Raw genomic sequence first — 18,315 nt, 5'->3', positions numbered from 1 at the left:
GTTTGACCACATGTTCCCGTCTCTTCTCTTTTCTCCTTGTGCCTCTTTTGTCCGCCTCTGTTCCCCCTGTGCCTCTTATATCCCCCTATGTTACCTCTTGTCCCCTTCTGTCTCAGCTCATCCCCCTGCCCTAGCCAGGTATAGGTGCCCCCAGGATAGGTAGCCAGGTATAGGTTACCTCAGTATAAGTAGCCAGCTATAGGTGGTGTATGCCCCCAGTATAGGTAGCCTGGTATAGCTAGTGCCCCAGTATAGGCCAGCAAGATACAGATGCCCCCAGTATAGGTAGCCTGGTATAGTTGCCCCTAGTATAGGTAGCCTGGCATGGGTGGTGCACCAGTATAAGTTAGCCAGGTAGAGGTGCCCCCAGTATAGGTAGCAAGCTAAAGGTGCCCCAGTATAAGTAGCCAAGTATAGGTGGTGCCCCAGTATAGGTAGCCAGGTACAGGTGGTGCCCTCAGTATAGGTAGCCAAGTATAGGTAGTGCCCCAGTATAGGTAGCTAGGTATAGGTGGTTCCAGCCCCAGTATAGGTAGCCAGGTATAGTTGGTGGCCCAGTATAGGTAGCCAGGTATAGGTGGTAGGCCAGTATAGGTAGCCTGTAGCCATATATAGGTGGTGCCCCAGTATAGAAAGTCAGCTGTAGCGGGCTCACTCATCTGCTCCCCACGTTCAAGCACTGATGTCACTCTTCTCTCAGTGCTGGTTAGTGAGCCACAGGCCCGCAGCCAGCACATGCTGCCCTTCCAGCGCTTTGGGGGGGGCAGGGCCCCCAAAAGGCCTGGGCCCCTCAATGCAGTGTCAGTTGTCCCCCCCTGATTACTTCCCAGGTGTCAAGACAATATATATGATGTGTAAAATGTTGGCGCTATATAAATACTAAATAACGATAATATATCCCAACTAAAAAGTGTCTTTGCTCCTGGTAGTTATGTCACATAAAATAGGTCTCTCCTGTAAAAAAAAATAAAAATTGCAGTGACTGTATTAATGTGGAAACTGAACAGCAGCTAGACGGCTGATTGGATTACACTCTCAGTATTCTAATCAAGCACTTCTGACTGCTGTCTGCCCTGCAAATTAAAGGGGAACTGAAGAGAGAGGTATATGGAGGCTGTCATGTTTATTTCCTTTTAAGCAATACCAGTTACCTGGCAGCCCTGCTGATCCACTGCCTCTAATTAGAGATGTAGCGAACGGTTCGCCGGCGAACGGTTCCAGGCGAACTTTAGTGGTTCGCGTTCGCAGAGAACCGGGAACTTTTTTTCAAAGTTCGGTTCGCCCATAAACTTTAATGGCCGCTGACTTTAACGGTTAATAGCAAAGTCCCCTTACATCCCCTTACATAGTAGAAACACCAAAATTGTTGGGAATATTGAGTGGAATATACTTTTTGAGAAAATCTATTTTAAAGTTTCAGAGTAAAATGAGCCGATTCATAAAAAAAGAACCGATCCATTAAAAAGAACCGGATGATTAAAGAACCGTTAGTATAGCAGAGAATGCATCCTGAGCAGGACGTGAAGCTGCCGGCTCGCTGCTGTCTCTCCCCACCTGCCTGCACCTGTCACCCTCACCTAGCCTGGCACCCAGCGCACCCATGGGTGCCAGGCTAGGTGAGAGTGACAGGTGAGGAGGTGGGGAGAGACATCAGGAGGCGGCAGCGATGTGTCCAAAAGGACACATTCTCTGCTATGTGGCAGGCGTCGGAGATCTTCAATCAACTTAATTGAAGATCGCAACATAAGAGGATACAGTTCGTTGGATCATTTACCGTGGATATTGGCGTGGGAAAACTTTTTTAAAGGTACAGGAAAGTATTTATGGTTAATTTAGAATAATAAAATACTTTTCTTGTGGTTGTGTTTTTATTTCATTTAACCCTTTGTGGAAATGTGTAAGGGGTACTTTGTACCCCTATACTCATTTCTCCTGGGAGGGGGGTGGGCATCTGGGGTCCCCTTCTTAAAGAGAATCTGTATTGTTAAAATCGCACAAAAGTAAACATACCAGTGCGTTAGGGGACATCTCCTATTACCCTCTGTCACAATTTCGCCGCTCCTCGCCACATTAACCACTTTACCGCCGCGCGTACGTATTTCTCCGCCCCTTTTTCCATCCTTTAACAACCAGGGACGGAGAAACACGTACTTTCCGCGTTCCCGACGCTGCCCGCGCTCCCGCTCGTAAACATGCCGCCCGCCGCTAGTAAACACGCCGCCGCCCGCTCGCCCAGAGATCAATGAACGGGAAAATCCATTCCCGTTCGTTGATCTAAGCCCCGCAATGATCAGCTGCTCTCCTATGGGCAGCGCGAACATTGTGAGAAAAAACTCACGTGTCCAGCCTCCTTATACTTCCTCCAAGCTTCCGGAAGGAAGCTTGGAGGTCGCATTAAAACAAAAAGTTACTGTGGCCATCTTGTGGCCAAATAGTAAACTACACCCTACACATTTTTCACATACAAATAAATTACTTTTACATATAAAATTAACTCATTACCTCCCACACTCCCCATTTTTTTTTTTTTGTAATTAAAAAAAAATTAAAAAATTTACAATTAAAAAAAATACATAAATAGTTACCTTAGGGACTGAACTTTTTAAATATTTATGTCAAGAGGGTATAACACTGTTACTTTATAAACTATGGGCTTGTAATTAGGGATGGACGCAAAAATGAAAAAAATGCACCTTTATTTCCAAATAAAATATTGGCGCCAAACATTGTGATAGGGACATAATTTAAATGGTTTTATAACCGGGACAAAAGGGCAAATACGTTTCATGGGTTTTAATTACAGTAGCATGCATTATTTAAAAACTATAATGGCCGAAAACTGAAAAATAATTATTTTTTTCCCCACATTTTTCCTATTTTCCCATTAAAACACATTTAGAAAAAAATTATTCTTGGCATAATGTCCCACCTAAAGAAAGCCTAATTGGTGGCGGAAAAAACAAGATATAGTTCATTTCATTGCGATAAGTAATGATAAAGTTATAGATGAATGAATGGAAGGAGCGCTGAAAGGTGAAAATTGCTCTGGTGCTCAGGGGGTAAAACCCCTCAGTGGTGAAGTGGTTAAAAGTGGTTAAAAACAGTTTTAAAAAGTTTGTTTGTAAACAAACAAAATGGCCACCAAAACAGGAAGTAGGTTGATGTACAGTATGTCCACACATAGAAAATACATCCATACACAGGCAGGCTGTACACACCCTTCCTTTTGAATCTCAAAAGATCATTTGTGTGTTTCTTTCCCCCTGCATCTCTCATGCACTGAAGTTTCAGGCTGCTCATTTCTTCCTGCAAACAGCTTTGCCCTTGTCTGTAATTCCTCAGTATGTGAAAGCCCAGCCAGCTCAGAGGAGGATTTATCCAGCTTGTAAAAGATAAGAGAGAAGAGAGAAGCTGCCCTAATCTAAATAGTGCAGAGAGGGTCCTGGAAGGGGGAGTTCATAGCAGAACCACAACACTGAAGAACTTGGCAGCCTTCCAGACACAGGCTGACAAGTCTGACAAGAGAGAGATAAGTTGATTTATTACAGAGACTGTGATAGTACAAAGTGCTGCAGTAAGCCAGAACACATTAGAATAGCTTTTGGAACTTGTAGGATGATAAAAAACAGGATGCAATTTTTGTTACGGAGTCTCTTTAACCACTTCCCGACCGCCGTATATACAATTGGCGGCCGGGAAGTGGACGCCGCAAGGACCGCCGTATTGACAATTGGCGGCGGTCCTTGTATGGGCATGGGCGGAGCGATCGCGTCATCCGTGACGCGATCCTCCGCCTCTGCCTGGCGCCGCTCACCCGCCGCAACATCCCGCCGGCCATACGGAAGCGCCGGCGGGATGTCAACCCGACGATCGCCGCATACAAAGTGTATAATACACTTTGTAATGTTTACAAAGTGTATTATACAGGCTGCCTCCTGCCCTGGTGGTCCCAATGTCCGAGGGACCACCAGGGCAGGCTGCAGCCACCCTAGTCTGCACCAAGCACACTGATTTCCCCCCCCTCCCTGCCCCAGATCGCCCACAGCACCCATCAGACCCCCCCCTGCCCACCCCCCAGACCCCTGTTTGCACCCAATCACCCCCCTAATCACCCATCAATCACTCCCTGTCACTATCTGTCAACGCTATTTTTTTTTTATCCCCCCCCTGCCCCCCGCTCCCTCCTGATCACCCCCCCACCCCTCAGATTCTCCCCAGACCCCCCCCCCCATGTACTGTATGCATCTATCCCCCCTGATCACCTGTCAATCACCTGTCCATCACCTGTCAATCACCCGTCAATCACCCCCTGTCACTGCCACCCATCAATCAGCCCCTAACCTGCCCCTTGCGGGCAATCTGATCACCCCCCCACACCAATAGATCGCCCGCAGATCCGACATCAGATCACCTCCCAAATCCATTGTTTACATCTATTCTCTCCTCTAAACACCCACTAATTACCCATCAATCACCCCCTATCACCACCTGTCACTTTTACCTATCAGATCAGACCCTAATCTGCCCCTTGCGGGCACCCAATCACCCGCCCACACGCTCAGATTGCCCTCTGACCCCACCTTATCAATTCACCAGTGCATTAATTACATCTGTTCTTCCCTGTAATAACCCACTGATCACCTGTCAATCACCTGCCAATCACCTATCACCCATCAATCACCCCCTGTCACTGCCACCCATCAATCAGCCCCTAACCTGCCCCTTGCGGGCAATCTGATCACCCACCCACACCATTAGATCGCCCGCAAACCCGCCGTCAGATTACCTCCCAAATGTATTGTTTACATCTGTTATCTTCTCTAAACACCCACTAATTACCCATCAATCACCCATCAATCACCCCCTATCACCAACCGTCACTGTTACCTATCAGATCAGACCCTAATCTGCCCCTTGCGGGCACCCAATCACCCGCCCACACGCTCAGATTGCCCTCAGACCCCCCCCCCCCCCCTTATAAATTCGTCAGTGCATCACCGCCGGAGGCTGCCGCTCAGGCCCTGCTGGGCCGATTTTAATCAAATAAAAAGCAGCACACGCAGCCGGCGATCCGCGGCGAGCAGCGGCGAAAGAGGGTCCCCCCAGCCGCCTGAGCCCTGCGCAGCCGGAACAAAAAGTTCCGGCCAGCGCTAAGGGCTGGATCGGAGGCGGCTGACGTCAGGACGTCGGCTGACGTCCATGACGTCACTCCGCTCGTCGCCATGGCGACGAAGTAAACAGAACACGGAAGGCCGCTCATTGCGGCCTTCCGTGTTACTTCTGGCCGCCGGAGGCGATCAGAAGAACGCCTCCGGAGCGCCCTCTTGTGGGCTTTCATGCAGCCAACTTTCAGTTGGCTGCATGAAATAGTTTTTTTTTTAATTTAAAAAAAACCCTCCCGCAGCCACCCTGGCGATCTTAATAGAACGCCAGGGTGGTTAATTACATCTGCCCTTCCCTGTAATAACCCACTGATCACCTGTCAATCACCTGCCAATCACCTATCACCCATCAATCACCCCCTGTCACTGCCACCCAACAATCAGCTCCTAACCTGCCCCTTGCGGGCAAACTGATCACCCACCCACACCAATAGATCGCCCGCAGATCCGACATCAGATCACCACCCAAGCGCAGTGTTTCCATCTATTCTCTCCTCTAAACACCCACTAATTACCCATCAATCACCCATCAATCACCCCCTATCACCACCTGTCACTGTTACCCATCAGATCAGACCCTAATCTGCCCCTTGCGGGCACCCAATCGCCCGCCTACACGCTCAGATTGCCCTCAGACCCCCCCCTTATCAATTCGCCAGTGCAATATTTACATCTGTTCTCCCCTGTAATAACCCACTGATTACCTGTCAATCACCTATCAATCACCCATCAATCACCCCCTGTCACTGCCACCCATCAATCACCCCCTGTCACTGCCGCCCATCAATCACCCGCTGTCACTGCCACCCATCAATCAGCCCCTAACCTGCCCCTTGCGGGCAATCTGATCACCCACCCACACCAATAGATCGCCCGCAGATCCGACGTCCGATCACCTCCCAAGTGCAGTGTTTACATCTGTTCTCTACCCTAAACACCCACTAATTACCCATCAATCACCCCCTGTCACTGCTCCCTATCAGATTAGACCCCTATCTGCCCCGAGGGCACTCAATCACCCGCCCACACCCTCAGAATGCCCTCAGACCCAAGCCCTGATCACCTCGCCAGTGCATTGCTTGCATCTATTCCCCCCTCTAATCACACCTTGAGACACCCATCAATCACCTCCTGTCACCCCCTAGCACACCTACCCATCAGATCAGGCCCCAATTTGCCCCGTGTGGGCTCCTGATCACTCGGCCAAACCCTCAGATCCCCCTCAGACCCCCTTCCGATCACCTCCCCAGTGCATTGATTGCATCTATTTTCCCCTCTAACCACCCCCTGAGACACCCATCAATCACCTCCTGTCACCCCCCTAGCACTCCTATCCATCAGATCAGGCCCAATACAACCTGTCATCTAAAAGGCCACCCTGCTTATGACCGGTTCCACAAAATTCGCCCCCTCATAGACCACCTGTCATCAAAATTTGCAGATGCTTATACCCCTGAACAGTCATTTTGAGACATTTGGTTTCCAGACTACTCACGGTTTTGGTCCTGTAAAATGCCAGGGCGGTATAGGAACCCCACAAGTGACCCCATTTTAGAAAAAAAGACACCCCAAGGTATTCTGTTAGGTGTATGACGAGTTCATAGAAGATTTTATTTTTTGTCAAAAGTTAGCGGAAATTGATTTTTATTGGTTTTTTTTCACAAAGTGTCATTTTTCACTAACTTGTATCAAAAAATAAAATCTTCTATGAACTCGCCATACACCTAACGGAATACCTTGGGGTGTCTTCTTTCTAAAATGGGGTCACTTGTGGGGTTCCTATACTGCCCTTGCATTTTAGGGGCCCTAAACCACGAGGAGTAGTCTAGAAAACAAATGCCTCAAAATGACCTGTGAATAGGACGTTGGGCCCCTTAGCGCACCTAGGCTGCAAAAAAGTGTCACACATGTGGTACCGCCGTACTCAGGAAAAGTAGTATAATGTGTTTTGGGGTGTATTTTTACACATACCCATGCTGGGTGGGAGAAATTTCTATGTAAATGGACAATTGTGTGTAAAAAAATCAAACAATTGTCATTTACAGAGATATTTCTCCCACTTAGCATGGGTATGTGTAAAAATACACCCCATAACGCATTATACTACTTCTCCTGAGTACGGCGGTACCACATGTGTGGCACTTTTTTTTACACCCTAAGTACGCTAAGGGGCCCAAAGTCCAATGAGTACCTTTAGGATTTTGCAGGTCATTTTGCGACATTTGGTTTCAAGACTACTCCTCACGGTTTAGGGCCCCTAAAATGCCAGGGCAGTATAGGAACCCCACAAATGACCTCATTCTAGAAAGAAGACACCCAAAGGTATTCCGTACGGAGTATGGTGAGTTCATAGAAGATTTTATTTTTTGTCACAAGTTAGCGGAAAATGACACTTTGTAAAAAAAACAATTAAAATCAATTTCCGCTAACTTGTGACAAAAAAATAAAAACTTCTATGAACTCACCATACTCCTAACGGAATACCTTGGGGTGTCTTCTTTCTAAAATGGGGTCATTAGTGGGGTTCCTATACTGCCCTGGCATTTTAGGGGCCCTAAACCGTGAGGAGTAGTCTTGAAACAAAAATGACCTGTGAAATCCTAAAGGTACTCATTGGACTTTGGGCCCCTTAGTGCAGTTAGGGTGCAAAAAAGTGCCACACATGTGGTATCGCCGTACTCGGGAGAAGTAGTATAATGTGTTTTGGGGTGTATTTTTACACATACCCATGCTGGGTGGGAGAAATACTTCTGTAAATGACAATCTTTTGATTTTTTTACACACAATTGTCCATTTACAGAGGTATTTCTCCCCCCCAGCATGGGTATGTGTAAAAATACACCACAAAACACATTGTACTACTTCTCCAGAGTATGGCGATACCACATGTGTGGCACTTTTTTGCACCCTAACTGCGCTAAAGGGCCCAAAGTCCAATGAGTACCTTTAGGATTTCACAGGTCATTTTGAGAAATTTCGTTTCAAGACTACTCCTCACGGTTTAGGGCCCCTAAAATGCCAGGGCAGTATAGGAACCCCACAAATGACCCCATTTTAGAAAGAAGACACCCCAAGGTATTCCGTTAGTAGTATGGCGAGTTCATAGAAGATTTTATTTTTTGTCACAAGTTAGCGGAAATTGATTTTAATTGTGTTTTTTCACAAAGTGTCATTTTCCGCTAACTTTTGACAAAAAATAAAATCTTCTATGAACTCACTATACTCCTAACGGAATACCTTGGGGTGTCTTCTTTCTAAAATGGGGTCATTTGTGGGGTTCCTATTAGAGTTGGGCCGAACCTCCGATTTTAGGTTCGCGAACCGGGTTCGCGAACTTTCGCGGAACGTTCGGTTCGCGTTAAAGTTCGCGAACCGCAATAGACTTCAATGGGGATGCGAACTTTGAAAAAAAAAAATAATTATGCTGGCCACAAAAGTGATGGAAAAGATGTTTCAAGGGGTCTAACACCTGGAGGGGGGCATGGCGGAGTGGGATACACGCCAAAAGTCCCCGGGAAAAATCTGGATTTGACGCAAAGCAGCGTTTTAAGGGCAGAAATCACATTGAATGCTAAATGACAGGCCTAAAGTGCTTTAAAACATCTTGCATGTGTATACATCAATCAGGTAGTGTAATTAAGGTACTGCTTCACACTGACACACCAAACTCACTGTGTAACGCACCGCAAACAGCTGTTTGTACTAGTGACGGCCGTGCTGGACTGGTGCGCACCATGGCGAGAGTGCAGGTTTTGGTGGCTTTACAGCCCATATGGTCGGCCTGGCTGATGTAGCTGAATGACAGAACAGTGACTGTCCAGCTGATCAAATTTGGTCTGACCACAATGAAGCAACGACCTTATTATCTTTTGTGTGCCCCCCGAGACACTCATCTAGGCGCCGGTCATTGCTTTATTGTGATACGCAAGCCCCTTCACCACGGCAAGGTAATGATCACGAAGGGGAATGGGCGCATGTACATGCCTTTTCTTTTGTTGTTGCAGCTGCCCTCAGTGCAGCCAGAAAAATTAGGCAGTCATGTACACGCACCATAAAAATTATTACAGCGGCCGCTGCTAGCAGCGGCCTAAAAAATTCAGCAATCCGCCTGGAGTCCCGGACCCTGTTGGTGGTGGCGGAGAAGGTAGTGAAGCGGCCTGCAGGCAGACATGCTGTGTGGAGGGACTGGGAGCGACTTAGTCTTTTTGGGGCAGGCCAGGCAGCCAGTCACACGGCGTGCAGGCAGAGATGCTGTGTGTGCGGGGACTGACTTAGTCTTGGGGCGGGCAGCAGCCCTCCGGGATCCATGCCTCATTCATTTTGATAAAGGTGAGGTACTTAACACTTTTGTGACTTAGGCGACTTCTCTTCTCTGTGACAATGCCTCCAGCTGCGCTGAAGGTCCTTTCTGAGAGGACGCTTGCGGCAGGGCAGGAGAGAAGTTGGATGGCAAATTGGGACAGCTCTGGCCACAGGTTAAGCCTGCGCACCCAGTAGTTCAAGGGTTCCTCATCGCTGTTCACAGCAGTGTCTACATCCACACTTAAAGAAAACCTGAACTGAAAATGAAAAGTCAAAATAAACATACACAAGTCATACTTACCTCCAGTGTAGTCTACTCCTCAATCTATTTTACTTCTCATGCGTCCTGTTTTTTCCACTGTGATCAATGGAATTCTCCGTCCTCCATTTTGAAAATGGCCATTACCCCATAACAGCTTCCTGGTCAGTACACTGTTAAACTGTAACATTGCCCACTTGAGCCATAGGGAAACATGGACACATCAGTTCTCCTCTCAGCTGTAACTGACAGCAACTGATATATAACTGACAGCAACTAATATATTTCAGTTCTGACAAAATGTTGTCAGAACTGGAAAGGATTATTGTCAGAAGAAAATGGTGAGCTTCTGAGAGGAACTGATGGCAAGGTAACTATGTAATGTTCATTTGAAGTTACCTCATGTGTTTATTTTAAATAATTTTACTCAGTACAGGTTCTCTTTAAGGCCAGGTAGTCGGCTACCTGCCGGTCGAGGCGTTGGTGGAGGGTGGATCCGGAAGGGCTACGGCGAGGCGTTGGACTAAAGAACGTCCGCATGTCCGACATCACCATGAGATCGCTGGAGCGTCCTGTCTTTGACTGCGTGGACACGGGAGGAGGATTAGTGGCAGTGGTACCTTGCTGGCGTTGTGCTGTCACATCACCCTTAAAGGCATTGTAAAGCATAGTTGACAGCTGGTTCTGCATGTGCTGCATCCTTTCCACCTTCCGGTGAGTTGGTAACAGGTCCGCCACTTTGTGCCTGTACCGAGGGTCTATTTAACAGGTATGCAGTGGCAGGATCACTGAACACAATAGGTATGCAGTGGCGTGTTCACTAAACAGGTATACAGTGGCGGGTCCACTGAACAGAACAGGTATACAGTGGCGGGTCCACTGAACAGAACAGGTATACAGTGGCGGGTCCACTGAACAGAACAGGTATACAGTGGCGGGTCCACTGAACAGAACAGGTATACAGTGGCGGGTTCACAGAACAGGTATGCAGTGGCAGGATCACTGAACACAATAGGTATGCAGTGGCGTGTTCACTAAACAGGTATACAGTGGCGGGTCCACTGAACAGAACAGGTATACAGTGGCGGGTCCACTGAACAGAACAGGTATACAGTGGCGGGTCCACTGAACAGAACAGGTATACAGTGGCGGGTTCACAGAACAGGTATACAGTGGCGGGTCCACTGAACAGAACAGGTATACAGTGGCGGGTTCACAGAACAGGTATGCAGTGGCAGGATCACTGAACACAATAGGTATGCAGTGGCGTGTTCACTAAACAGGTATACAGTGGCGGGTTCACTGAACAGGTATACAGTGGCGGGTCCACTGAACAGAACAGGTATACAGTGGCGGGTTCACAGAACAGGTATGCAGTGGCAGGTTCACTGAACACAACAGGTATGCAGTGGCGGGTTCACTGAACAGGTATACAGTGGCGGGTCCACTGAACAGAACAGGTATACAGTGGCGGGTCCACTGAACAGAACAGGTATACAGTGGCGGGTCCACTGAACAGAACAGGTATACAGTGGCGGGTTCACAGAACAGGTATACAGTGGCGGGTCCACTGAACAGAACAGGTATACAGTGGCGGGTTCACAGAACAGGTATGCAGTGGCAGGATCACTGAACAGGTATGCAGTGGCAGGATCACTGAACAGGTATGGAGTGGCAGGATCACAGTACAGGTATGCAGTGGGCTGAGGGCTCACTGAACAGAACAGGTATGCAGTGGCAGGATCACTGAACAGGTATGGAGTGGCAGGATCACAGTACAGGTATGCAGTGGGCTGAGGGCTCACTGAACAGAACAGGTATGCAGTGGCAGGATCACTGAACAGGTATGCAGTGGCAGGATCACAGTACAGGTATGCAGTGGGCTGAGGGCTCACTGAACAGAACAGGTATGCAGCCAGGAAGAAGTTAAGCCTAACTAATCTTTCCCTATATGAGAGACTGCAGCAGCTCGCCCTACTCTCACTAATGCAGGCACACGAGTGGCCGTAATGGCCGCCGCTGCCTGCCTTATATAAGGGGGGGTGGGGCTCCAGGGGCTAGTGTAGCCTAATTGGCTACACTGGGCCTGCTGACTGTGATGTAGAGGGTCAAAGTTGACCCTCAGTGCATTATGGGGCGAACCGAACTTCTTCCGCAAAAGGTTCGCGTGCGGTACCCGCACGCGAACCACCTACGTTCGCGCGAACCACGTTCGCCGGCGAACCGTTCGGCCCAACTCTAGCACTGCCCTGGCATTTTAGGGGCCCTAAACCGTGAGGAGTAGTCTTGAAATGAAATTTCTCAAAATGACCTGTGAAATCCTAAAGGTACTCATTGGACTTTGGGCCCTTTAGCGCAGTTAGGGTGCAAAAAAAGTGCCACACATGTGGTATCGCCGTACTCAGGAGAAGTAGTATAATGTGTTTTGTGGTGTATTTTTACACATACCCATGCTGAGTGGGAGAAAGATCTCTGTAAATGGACAATTGTGTGTAAAAAAAATTAACAAATTGTCATTTACAGAGATATTTCTCCCACCCAGCATGGGTATGTGTAAAAATACACCCTAAAACACATTATACTACTTCTCCTGAGTACGGCAATACCACATGTGTGGCACTTTTTTGCAGCCTAACTGCGCTAAGGGGTCCAAAGTCCAATGAGCACCTTTAGGCTTTACAGGGGTGCTTACAATTTAGCACCCCCCAAAATGTCAGGACAGTAAACACACCCCACAAATGACCCCATTTTGGAAAGTAGACCCTTCAAGGTATTCAGAGAGGGGCATGGTGAGTCCGTGGCAGATTTCATTTTTTTTTTGTCGCAAGTTAGAAGAAATGGAAACTTTTTTTTTCTCACAAAGGGCTCTATTCATAAAACCTTACCGCAAGTTTTCCGCTCAAAACAGCGGATTTTCCCGTCCATTTAGCAAAGAGGGCATTCATAAAAGCTGTTCACGCATGAAAATCTACGATCCCCCAGCAGAGCGAGAAATTTCCGCCCTCTCCAGTGTTTTTCTAGATTTATCTAGAAAAAAGTAACAAAATGGCCATTCATGAAGTTTAGAGGAAGCGGTATGTGGACGGGAAATACCGCTTCCTCTGATTTTGCGGATTACATACAAGTGAATGGGACAGACCTCCCAGAGAGAGCAGTGCACGGAGGGACTCTGCCGGCTGAAGTGTTTCCGCATGCCTTCCGACAGCTTACCGCCAGCTTTCAGCGGGAGATCTCCGCTCTTGCATCGCAGCTGGCAAGATTTTTATGAATTACCACCCAGAAGTCTAAAATACCGCTGCGGTATTTTCCCTCCAGGAGTTTTTTCGCCAAACATTTTTTATGAATAGAGCCCAAAGTGTCATTTTCCGCTTACTTGTGACAAAAAATAATATCTTCTATGAACTCACTATGCCTCTCAGTGAATACTTTGGGATGTCTTCTTTCCAAAATGGGGTAATTTGGGGGGTATTTATACTATCCTGGAATTCTAGCCCCTCATGAAACATGACAGGGGGTCAGAAAAGTCATAGATGCTTGAAAATGAGAAAATTCACTTTTTGCACCATAGTTTGTAAACGCTATAACTTTTACCCAAACCAATAAATATACACTGAATGGTTTTTTATTTTATCAAAAACATGTTTGTCCACATTTTTCGCGCTGCATGTATACAGAAATTTTACTTTATTTGAAAAATGTCAGCACAGAAAGTTAAAAAAATCATTTTTTTGCCAAAATTCATGTCTTTTTTGATGAATATAATAAAAAGTAAAAATCGCAGGAGCAATCAAATAGCACCAAAAGAAAGCTTTATTAGTGACAAGAAAAGGAGCCAAAATTCATTTAGGTGGTAGGTTGTATGAGCGAGCAATAAACCGTGAAAGCTGCAGTGGTCTGAATGGGAAAAAAGTGGCCGGTCCTTAAGGGGTAGAAAGCCCTAGGTCCTCAAGTGGTTAAAGGGGACTCCCAGATGCCACCATGAACCCCCCCCCCCCAGGGAGTCGTCACCCCCACCTCCTCCTGGGGCACCGGAGGTGGGGAAGAGCCCTTTGTCCATGGATTGGACAAGGGCTCCGGGGGGGAGGGGAAGGCTTGGCCGCCCCTCCCCCCCGGAGCCCCCCATACCATGGACCATGTGGGCTGGTATAGCTCAGGGTGCGAAGCCCCAGTCGGCCGGGGCTCCGCATTCTGGCTATCCCAGCCTGCATGGGGGACAAGGGGTTACAGAGGCTCGGGAGGGGGGACCCCACACCATTTTTTTTTTCAGATTTCCCACACACAGCAAATAAAAAAAAATAAAAACATTTTTTAAAGGACTTCCGAGGCCACAAATGTGAAAAAAAGTTAAATACCTTTTCATAATCCATATCCATTGAGGACGCCATCCGCACCCTCCCGTTAATTCCGCCATGGCTCCAGCACTAATAATGGCCCTGGTCGAGTCCCGACCCCTCTGAACGGGTTGGGTTCTCAACTCATTCCCCCCTCAATATGGCCGCCACAGATTGCCGCGGCTGCGCAGTCCGCATAGACGCGATTGCGACTGCGCAGCTCTAGCACTTCCTCCCGATGCGTCCGATGTATGCATGCATATTGATGACGCGGTGGGAGGAGGGCCTGGAGCTGCGCAGCCGCGCCTATGCAGACTGCACAGCAGCAGCAATCTGTGGCGGCCATATTGAGGAGGGAATGAGAACCCGACCCGTTTGGAGGGGTCGGGGCCCGACTGGGGCCGGTATTACTGCGGGAGCCATGGGGGAATGAACGGGAGGGCGCGGATGGCGTCCTCCATGGATCTGGATTATGAAAAGGTATTAAACTTTTTTCACATTTGTGGCCTAGGACGTCGTCCCAATCAGTCGGAGCTCCACATTCTGGCTATCCCAGCCTGCATGGGGGACAAGGGGTTAAAAAGTTTCAGGAGGGGGGACCCCACATAATTTAATAAAAAAAAAAAATTCCCACACTCTAAACATAAAAAAAAAGGGGTAAATAGGAAAAAATGCCAGGGATCTTCATACAGCCATATTGCGGCTGTATAGCGATCCCTGGCCAAAGCGCTGCGGCTGCGTATAGACCCCCTGGAAACCCCGTCAGGAAATTTATTGTGCTTTCATTTGATGCATGTAAAATTACACTACCGTTAGGTTTGCTACTAAAAGTTATATTTACCGCATTTAAAAGTATACTTTTTTCCTTCGAAACTTTAAAATCGATTTTCTCAAAAACTATAAGGTCTTTTTGAAAAATTGTTTTTTCCTCTTATTCCTTATGATCTCCTTAAAGGACTTACGAGGCCTGATTTTTAAAAAATAAACAAAAAAAGTTAGATACCTGTGTGTTTTTGTAAGGCACGGAGGACGCCGTCCGTGCCGTTCCGCCGGGTCCCCGCTGCTGAAATCCCCCCCCGAACGACTCCCGACCGCACGGCCCGGGTCGGGCTCTCCAGCCTTCACCAAGATGGCCGCCGGAGCTGGCCGTGGCTGCGCAGTCCGCATAGCCGCGAGTGCGGCTGCGCAGCTCTAAGGCCAACCCCCCGATCCACGTAACAGTAGCGTGGATCGGGGAGTTGGCCTTAGAGCTGCGCAGCCGCACTCGCGGCTATGCGGACTGCGCAGCCGCGGCCAGCTCCGGCGGCCATCTTGGTGAAGGCTGGAGAGCCCGACCTGGGCCGTGCGGCCGGGGGTCGTTCGGGGGAGGGCGCGGACGGCGTCCTCCGTGCCTTAGAAAAACACACAGGTATCTAACTTTTTTGTTTATTTTTTAAAAATCAGGCCTTGTAAGTCCTTTAACATGTCCTGCAAATTTAGGGTTTCTAGCATTTAAGGTGAATTTGCTATTAACCATTAAAGTCGACAGGTTTTTAAATGTGTATTTTTTTCCTTTGAAACTTTGAAATCGATTTTCTCAAAAACTATAAGGCCGATTTGAAAAAATGTTTTTCCTCTTGTAGCCACTGGGGGCCCCTACAAGCTCTGGGGCCCTGGGGCAGCTGCCTCCTTTGCCTCTATGGTAGCGCGGCCCTGTTCGGACTCATAGCTGCTAGCTCCCGCTGTCTCTCCCCACCTGCCTGCCTGCACCTGTCAACCCCCACCTAGGCCAGGCTAGGTGGGGGTTGACAGGTGCAGGCAGGTGGGGAGAGACAGCAGCGGGAGCCAGCAGCTTCACGTCCTTCCGAGGACGCATTCTCTGCTATACTAACGGCTCATGAATGAGCCGGATCTTTTTAATGAATCGACTCTTTTTTTTTACTTTAAAATCGATTTTCTCAAAAACTATAAGGTCTTTTTGAAAAAAAAAATTTCCTCTTATTCCCACTGTTCTTCTTAACATTTTCTGCAAGTTTGGGGTTTCTAACTTTTAAAGCGGCTTTGCTACTAACTGCTAAAGTCGGCGGGCGCTTAATTTTCCCACGGTCAGAAGGAGTTACTTTAAAATTGATTTTCTCAACAACTATAAGGTATTTTTGAATCCCCCCCCCCCCTTCTTGTAGTCACTGAAAGATCTCAGGTGTTAGACACCTTGAAACATCTTTTCTATCACTTTTGTGGCCAGCATAAATGTTTCTAGTTTTCAAAGTTTGCCTCCCCATTGAAGTCTATTGCGGTTCGCGAACTTTTATGCGAACCGAACCTTCCGCGAAGGTTCGCGAACGGGGTTCGCAAACCGAAAATCGGAGGTTCGCGACATCTCTACCTCTAATACTATTAGCCATAGCCCCTGAACAAGCTTGCAGCATATCAGGTGTTTCAGACTTTAACCAGCCTGGCGGTATGGACGAGCTCAGCTTGTCCATCACCGCCGGAGGCTGCCGCTCAGGCCCTGCTGGGCCGATTTGCTTCAAATAAAGAGCAGCACACGCAGCCGGCACTTTGCCAGCCGCGTGTGCTGCCTGATCGCCGCCGCGAGCAGCGGCGAAAGAGGGTCCCCCCAGCCGCCTGAGCCCAGCGTAGCCGGAACAAAAAGTTCCGGCCAGCGCTAAGGGCTGGATCGGAGGCGGCTGACGTCAGGACGTCGATGACGTCACTCCGCTCGTCGCTATGGCGACGATCTAAGCAAAACAAGGAAGGCCGCTCATTGCGGCCTTCCTTGTTTATTCTGGGCGCCGGAGGCGATCGGAAGAACGCCTCCGGAGCGCCCTCTAGTGGGCTTTCATGCAGCCAACTTTCAGTTGGCTGCATGAAATAGTTTTTTTTTTATTAAAAAAAAACCCTCCCGCAGCCTCCCTGGCGATCTTATCAGAACGCCAGGGTGGTTAAAGTCAGATCTGACACGACTAGCTGCATGCTTGTTTCTGGTGTTATTCAGATACTACTGCAAAGAAATAGACCAGCAGGGCTGCCAGGCAACTGGTATAAAATGAAATAAATATGGCAGCCTCTGTATACCTCTAACTTCAGTTCCCCTTTAAAGAGACACTGAAGCGAGAATAAATCTCGCTTCAGTGCTCCCCTGCTAAAACGCCGCTATCCCACGGCTAAATGGGGGTCCCTTCACCCCCCCCCCCTGCAAAATCAACGACCAACTTGGTCGTAGATTTTGCTGCTCTTCAGGCAGGGCTAACGGCTGCAGCCCTGCCTGTCAGCGCTGTCAATCAGCGGCGCATCGCCGCCTCTCCCCCACTCCTCTCAGCGAAGGAAGACTGAGAGGGGCGGGGGAGAGGCGGAGATACGTGCTGACAGACGCACGTGAGGCAGGGCTGCGGCCATTAGCCCTGCCTGAATGCGGAATCGCTGCCCGCACAGCACGATGGGATTGGGGAGGTAAGGGACCCCCGATTAGCCACGGGATAGCGGCGTTTTAGCATGGGCACACGTGCCCCTGGTGAATATAAGCACTCGCTTCAGTGTCTCTTTAACCTAACATCCTGTCCTCCTGTCAGTAATCTTCTCCTACAATCAGCCACCTTCAGCGCATTATAATAGACCCCATTCACAGCACGAGCACGCCGAGCACGGAAGTGCTGCGCCGGGATTAATTACCATTGGAGGGCAGCTCTGCATAAGCACACTCTGAGCTGTGCAATGTCTGATTGTGCTGCCTTCTCTGTGGAATGAGGAAGCAAGTGATCTCCACAGAATAAGGAAGTCATGTCTCCGCATGTTCCTCTGGTCTCCACAAGATGGAGCTCTGTCAAGCAGGAAAAGGTGGGACATACAGACAGAAAGTATTGTGGGTTTGTGGGAGCCTGAGGACGCAGCGAGGAGACATTGCTGGGACTGGCAGCACAAAAGGGTAAGGAGATATTATTTTCTACGTACATCCAGCAATCCCCGTGTCCCCTCCTCATCACTAGAAGCTACTGCTGCGCACATAGCAAACCCCCCCACACACACACTCACACTCCTCTGCCTACCACTAACCCCTTCTCTCCTCTGCCTAACCCTTTTTCTAACATCACCCAACCCACTAACTCCTTCTACTTTGCCGAACACAGTCCTTCCCTCTGCTTACCACTACCCTTCCCTCTCCTCTGCCTACCACCAACCTCCTGCACTTCTCTGCCTAACACTATCTTTTTCCTTTCCAGTACCTTACAATAACTGCCCCTTTCCTTTGCCCAATATTATCCACCACCTTTCCTTTAGTTAG

At 48.6% G+C, this 18,315-nt stretch overlaps 2 protein-coding genes across 2 annotated transcripts in view; one reads left to right on the top strand and one right to left on the bottom strand.

Moving 5' to 3' along the window:
• LOC137534764 (zinc finger protein 84-like) overlaps positions 1-18,315 on the bottom strand; it is a 253,689-nt gene that overhangs the window by 64,014 nt on the left and 171,360 nt on the right. The window lies entirely within an intron of this gene.
• Positions 17,906-18,315, top strand: part of LOC137534753 (zinc finger protein OZF-like) — a 28,300-nt gene continuing 27,890 nt past the window's right edge. The window contains exon 1 of the mRNA XM_068256384.1: positions 17,906-17,958. The gene's annotated coding sequence lies outside the window, so the exon portion shown is untranslated. The remainder of the gene's footprint in view (positions 17,959-18,315) is intronic.

This window comes from Hyperolius riggenbachi, chromosome 10, assembly GCF_040937935.1.
Source record: "Hyperolius riggenbachi isolate aHypRig1 chromosome 10, aHypRig1.pri, whole genome shotgun sequence".
NCBI lineage: Eukaryota > Metazoa > Chordata > Amphibia > Anura > Hyperoliidae > Hyperolius > Hyperolius riggenbachi.
This window is presented reverse-complemented; position numbering and strand designations above follow the sequence as displayed.